The sequence below is a fragment of the Zingiber officinale genome, chromosome 1B (assembly GCF_018446385.1).
Source record: "Zingiber officinale cultivar Zhangliang chromosome 1B, Zo_v1.1, whole genome shotgun sequence".
In the NCBI taxonomy this organism is placed as follows: domain Eukaryota; kingdom Viridiplantae; phylum Streptophyta; class Magnoliopsida; order Zingiberales; family Zingiberaceae; genus Zingiber; species Zingiber officinale.
This window is the reverse complement of record NC_055986.1, coordinates 80,656,681-80,664,033: the sequence shown is the minus strand read 5'-3', so window position 1 is coordinate 80,664,033 and position 7,353 is coordinate 80,656,681.

The window sequence follows — 7,353 nt, the reverse complement described above, 5'->3', positions numbered from 1 at the left end:
AAAAACAAATGTCTTTATTTATATAAGAATATGATACAACAAATCCATAATACAATCATCAAATGATTGGCTCTAGGGCTCTAACTAACATCAAGCTGGAGTCCTGAAGTTAGAGTTTCGATGTTTGACAATATATGGAGATTACAGAGCAATCGTTCGATTGGGGAGATTATGGTGCAATTCCCCTGTGGTTAAGGTTTGACCAGTTCGATGTGAAGTAGAGTCAAGTAGGTCAAAGTTGACTGGATACTTGATTGGGTAAGTCCTAACTGAAGGTTAGGTAAGTGAAAGTCTCGGTGAGTGAAGTCGGGCAGTGTGAAAGTCCTGGTAAGTGAAGCCAGGCAGGGGAAAGTCCTAGTGAGTGAAGCTAGGCAGATGGAAAGTCCTAGTGAGTGAAGCCAGACACGTGAAAATCCAGATGGGTCAAGGTTGATCAAACACCTGGTGTTGGGAAGTCCAAGTAGGTCAAAGGAGTGACCGGATACTTGGCACAAAGAAATCTAGATGGGTCAAGGGTGACCGAACATCTAGTGGATGGAAGTCCAAGTAGGTTATAGAGGACCGACCACTTGACACGAGATGGTAAGTCCAAGTGGTTTAAGGTTGACCAGACAATTGGCACGAGGAGAAAAGTCCAAGTGGGTCAAAAGTTAACCGGACACTTGGCATAAGGAGAAAAGTCCAAGTGGGTCAAAGGATTGACCGGACACTTGGTGAAGAAGTCCCAGCATAAGGTTGACCAGATGATAGGCATGAAGAAGCCCCAATAGGTCATGGTTGACCGGATGTTGGATTTGGAAACCTTGGGCTTAAGTTAAGCAAGTCAAAGGGAGGTTAATCATTCAGCTGATTGATTGAACCATGGAGTAATCGATCAACCGATCGATTGAAGGTGTGATGCGAGTGAAGGCTGGCCTAATCGATCAGTCGATCAATTGGGAAGCATTATCGCGAGCACATAATGGTCTCGAATCGATCAACCGATCGATTGGGCATTGTCAATCGATTGGTCGATCGATTGGGGGCTGGTTTTCTTGCGCGGACGCGAGGAAGCCTGAATCGATCGGTCAATCAATTCAGGCCGTTTCTAGCAGAGCACAGAGGTGCTCTGAATCAATCAGCCGATCGATTCAAGCCTCCCCAATTGATTGGGAAACGATCGTTACGTAGGATGCAGGTTTTGGATGGCTAAATTGGGAGAGTGCCCAATCGATTGGGAGCCCTAGAAGTGCAGATATAAAGGCGACGACGAGTTCAAACGCTGTAACTATTCTCCTGATCCTTTTCCACTAAGCTCATGACTTTTTCACCAGTTCTTGGAAGCTCTTGGGGAAAAGTCCTGCTGCACTTCCAAGGTTTAAAAGGTGTCCTTCATTAACAAGGTCAAGCAAAAAGAGGGGTTTTCATTTTCATCCTTGTATTTTCTTCTTGCGTGTGTTGTATCTTGTTGTGTGAGTCTTGTATGAGGTTTCTCCACCTCTGATAGTTACCGAGAAGGAGTATTTTTCATAGTGCAGAGTGTGTTGTGTGTGAATCCTTGGATTAGTCACCTTTTCTTGAGGTGGATATCAAGTAGATCCTTGCGTTAACATTGTGAGTCTTATTTTTTGTTTATTCCACTTGATGTGCGTAAATATTATGATCGTTTATGCATGTTTTAACGCACATTCACTTGCTTTATACGTATGTATTCTTTGCATGATCGTCTCTTTTATCATGTACTCATCATAAATACTCTTTTGTTCGGATATCTGCTCTTTGTTTGGTTTTATGTTGACAGACACAACTTTCTAAGCAAAAACAACGATTGTCGATGAACCGAAACGAGGCAGAGAACACGGTCGTGCAACCTCGCACTACCGTGTGGCCAAACAGAAGAGGACAGTGCACGACCGTGTAACTCTTGCACGGCCTTGTGGCCAAACAGAGAAGGATCAGAGCATGACCATGCAAACTTGCATGGTCTTGCCCCCCACGACCGCAGCCAAGCAACACACGGCTTTGTAATCCTGCATGACCGTGCCCTAGGAGCCGAGCCCCAGATCCACACGGCCGTGCCAATTGGCACGGCCATGCAGCATGGCCAGAGGCAGAAGAAGGCACGACCGTGCCACATCCGCATGGTCGTGCCGCCGCAGTCGTGCCCTAGCCTATAAAAGGGTTCTAACCCTTCTCCTTGAGAGGGGAGAGCCGAGAAGTGAGCCGTTAAAGGGAGAATCACCTTAGTGCCGTTCCACGCCGTCCAAGACCTTTGTCCAGCGATCTTTCATCATCACATCAACTCCAGAAGCAAAGGATTGGATCCGAAGATCACTCGTCGTCGTTAGATAAGCATACTTCTTCTTTCTCTCTTCTTGTTTGAGGATTGTATGCTTAATTACATTATGTCTTCGGGTGTTTCTCCGGCGTCTATGGAGTAGATTCCTTGTTCTAAGATTAGGGAGTAGTTGTGGATTGATTTTGATGTAAGACTCACATTTATGCCTTTATTCATTGGATAATTTCACTTGCTTTGTTTCAACTATTATGCATTCTTGTTGCATATTAATTGATTGTATAGGAATTGCTAACCTCGTAGAGAGAGTATCTTAGATCGTACACCCGAAGGGCCCTAGTGACTGGGGTAAACCATTTACGAACATCTAAAGTACTTCCTTGAAAGGAGAGGCAACTTCTCCACAAGGAAGTAAGAGACCAAACTAAGCTCCTTATTTCTATCCTTAATGACACAAATTAGAGTTGCGTTCTTGTGATCTACCGAGGCACCCTAGTGACAGGGGTTAACCGTAATAGGATTTCATAGAGATCTTCTTTACTTGGTACTTAAGGATAGATGCTTTAGCTTCCGGCGAATGCATGTTGATGGACAATGAGTAAAGGATAGAATGTGATACATCAATACCACCATAATGAAATCGAACTCCTAGAACTCTTCATAAACCAAGTTAATTACTTCTTCTTTGCTAGTTCTCGTTTCTGCTTCCCAATCTCTCTTTTTTAGATAACTTACAACCATCGATAGTTTAGCTAATCCTAAGTGAACCATTGCTAGTGCTTATAACCAGTTCTTGTGGGATCGATAATCTTTATTACTTACGACAAATCCGTGCACTTGCGGAATCGTAACAAGTTTTTGGCACCATTGTTGGGGACTGCGTCTATAACATTAGTGAAAATCATATTAGATTAGACTAGACTTTGTTTTCTTCCTTTATCTTTCCTTTTTCTAATATTTTGCATTTTAGAGATAAATAATTTTATTTTTGTTTTTCTTTATTTTCTGCATTTTTATTTAAAAAAAAATTATTATTTCATCTCTTTTCTTTACTATATTCCATAGCTTGTTCTTGCATTCAAAGAGCTAACCTTGCAGGAGATTTAACTACCCCACATGTCTGTTTATTTTGAGCTCTCGGTCTGTTCGGATAGGACATGATGTTAAGACCATTAAAGGATTATGGAGCCTCGAAGTTTGCTAAAGAGCTAGGGTCCATTGTGTTTCCAGAAATCTCAGCGAAGAATTTCATGCTCAGACCTTCGTTCATCTCTAAAGTTCAAGAAAATCAGTTTGGGGGATCAGATTCAGAGAATCCTTACTTGCATCTACTAGATTTTCACAGTTATTGCAATACACTGAGAGTTGAGGGAGTTTCGGCTGATTCAATACAACTTATAGCTTTTCCATTCAACCTCAGAAGTAATGCGAAGGTTTGGTTCAACACTCTGCAACCGAGAAGCATCAGGACATGGGATGAATTAGAGAGAAAATTTTTAAATAGATACTTTCCTCCAAAAAGGACCGCTAAGTTGAGGGATCAGATTCTGCACTTCAAGCAACGTGATGAAGAAGCATTGCATCAAGCTTGGGATAGGTACTTATCAATTCTATATCAGTGTCCACATTACGGTATTCAGAGTTGGTTGATTCTTCACGTATTTTACATTGGACTTTCATTCTAGAACAAAAGCCTTCTGGACGCAGCGGCTGGGGGGGGCACTCATGAAAAAAAGTATGGATGAAGCACAAGAAATAATCCATATGGTGGTTTCAAATCTCAACGAGTGGTCAGGACAAGATGTGCTAAACTTATCTCTATACCCGATCGAAGCAGGAGAGGATATGGGAGTGCCGATAGACGAAAATAAATTAAGACACGCAAGAAATGAGGTTCAGGAAGAATTAGAGGAATCCATCAGTGTACGGTGCAAGGATCAAGTGGTACTTGCGCTCAATGTATTTACTTGCCTTATGGGCTCGTGGTTCCTTTGAGTTTGTAACTGCACTACTATTGTCACAATAAATTGTGATAATTTTAGGCAAATCAGGAATCACATCTAAGTCCATCAAGAAGTTTCTAAGAACTTTGATATCTACTAACCATGCCCACGATAAAATAGATATCCGGTCTCGTACATAGCATTGCATACATTAGGCTTCCTACAGCCGAAGCATAAGGAACTATCTTCATGTCCTCTATCTCCTTTGATGTTTTAGGACACATCTCTTTAGATAAAGGTACTTCATGCCGAAAAGGTAGAAAACCTTTCTTGGAGTTTTGCATGCTAAAACGAGCTAAGATAGTATCGATGTATGAAGCTTGGGATAAGGACAACATTCTTTTCTTGAGATCCCTTATTACTTTGATCCCAAGAATATGTCCACATTCTTTCAAGTCCTTCATATCAAACTACTTGGACAACCATATCCTTACGTCTAACAACACTTTGACATTGTTGCCAATGAGCAAAATATCATCTATGTATAGTATAATAAATACCACCACGTTTTCGTCACTCTTCTTGTATATACAAGACTCATACGGACACTGACTGAATCTATAAGACTGAATAACTTCATTAAACCGGATGTTCCAAGATCTTGAAGCTTGCTTCAGTTCATAAATAGACCTATTGAGCTTACATACAAGATACTCTTTGCCCTTCGCAATGAATTCCTCTGGTTGCTTCATATTGATGTTTTCTTCAAAACTTCCATTAAAGAAAGTTGTCTTGACATCCATTTACCAAATCTCAAAATCCATATGAGAAGCAATAGATAAAAGAATCCGGATAGACTTAAGCATGACTACCGGTGAAAAGGTTTCCTCATAATCAATTCCCTCTTTCTGAGTATACCCTTTTGCAACAAGCTTTGCTTTGAAAGTTTCCACCTTCCCGTCTGTTCCTCTTTTTCTTTTGTAGACCCATTTACACCCAATGGCTTTTACACCATTTGATGGTTCTACAAGCTCCCATACCTGATTAGAATACATAGATTCTATTTTAGAGTTCATTGCACTTTGCCAAAATACTGCATCTTTATCTTGGAGTGCTTCATCATATGTGCAGGGATCAGGTTCATGTTCACCAGGGATTAAGTCCAAAGACTCTCCCAAAAATATGAATCTATCAGGTTACCAAACAACCCTCCCACTACTACATGACACTGCTTGTAATTGTGCATCATTTGTGACATGTGTTGCAGTTTCTTGTGGTATCTCATCTTGTACTGTTGGTACTAAAATAGACGTGTCTTCTCTTATTTCTTCAAGAACAATTTTACTCATGGGCTTGTGATTCATTACATAGTCCTCTTCTAGAAATCGGGCATTGGTGCTAACAATGACCTTCTGATCTTTAGGATTATAAAATAAACGACCTTTCATTCTTTTAGGATAGCCCACAAACAAGCAAACTTCTGTTCGTGATTCCAACTTATCAGTGTCTCCCTTCAGCACATGTGCTGGACTACCCCAAATCCGAATATGCTTCAGACTAGGCTTATGCCCATTCTACAATTCTATGGGAGTAGAGGATGCTGACTTAGAAGGTACCATGTTTAGAATGTATACTGCCATTTCCAGAGCATATCCCCAAAACGAATTTGGTAATTCTGAATAACTCATCATTGATCTAACCATTTCCAAAAGAGTCATATTCCTTCATTTTGCCACACCATTTTGTTGGGGTGTATCAGGTGCAGACAGTTGGGATTGAATCCCGACCTATGATAAGTAACTCCTAAACTCTTCTAAGAGGTACTCTCCACCATAATCAGACCGTAGTGTCTTGATACTTTTACTATGATGTTTCTCCACATCAGCCTTGTACTCTTTGAACTTATTAAAGCACTTAGACTTGCGGCGCATCAAGTAAATATACCTATACTCGAATAGTCGTCTATAAAAGAGACAAAATATTTGAAACCACCTCTTGCCTGGATAGTCATAGGTCCACACAAATCAGAATGAACCAATTCCAACGCATCTTTGGCTCTATACCCCTTAGCCTTAAAAGGTCTCTTGGTCATTTTTCCTTCCAAGCAAGACTCACAGGTTGAAAAGTTTTCCACCACCAATGAACCCAAAAGTCCATCAGCTATTAACCTTTGAATCCTACTCAAGTTAATATGACCTAGCCTTAGATGCCAAAGATATGTTTGGTTCATTTCCGAAGGTTGCTTTCCCTTATTAGAATTAGAAGATGTGTTGTTAATTTCCATTTGTTGTATCATGGGAGTTATTGGATTTAGAGTATATAAATTGTCAACCAACGTACTAGAATAGATAACTTTCCTATCTTTCTTGATAAGAACTTTGTTATCAAAAGAGACTGAATATCCATCCTTGAATCAAGTTCTTTCTAAAACTTGGTACGTATAGACAATTTCTCAAAATCAATGTTTTATTCCTATCAAAAGATAAATAAACATCTCCCACTGCAACAGCCGTCACTTTCGTAGCATTGCCCATGTAGACGGTGATTTCCCCTTCATGTAGTCGTCGGGTTTCCTGGAACCCTTGCAATGAATTGCAGACATAATCAGTGGCTCCCGTATGTATACACCAGGTATCGATAGATAACACCACTAAACATGTTTCAACAACTAATGAATAGGATACACATTTATTGTTCTCAATTTTGTGAGGATAGTCTATTTTTTGTTTCCAATCAATATAATTAGGACTTGTAAGTGTATTCTCTAATATAACAGCAGGAGGTCTAAAGGGCATTTGAAATCCTAAGAATCATAAAATATTTGGTCAATACTTTAGAATTTAAAATAATATTGATTCCTTAAACAATATCATTTAAATTCACCAATACCTCAAACACCATGAATTTTGTATGCCACATTAGTGTGGACGTATACAAAATCAGACATTTGTAAGAGGAGGGGTTTGCCCATTAATTATCTTGTCAACTTAACTTTATGACAAATAAAATTACCTCAAACACCGTGAATTTTGTATGCCACGTTGGTGTGGATGTATACAAATTCAAACATTTATAAGAGGGGGTTTTACCCATTAATTTTATTATCTTATCAACCTAACTTTATGACAAATTAAT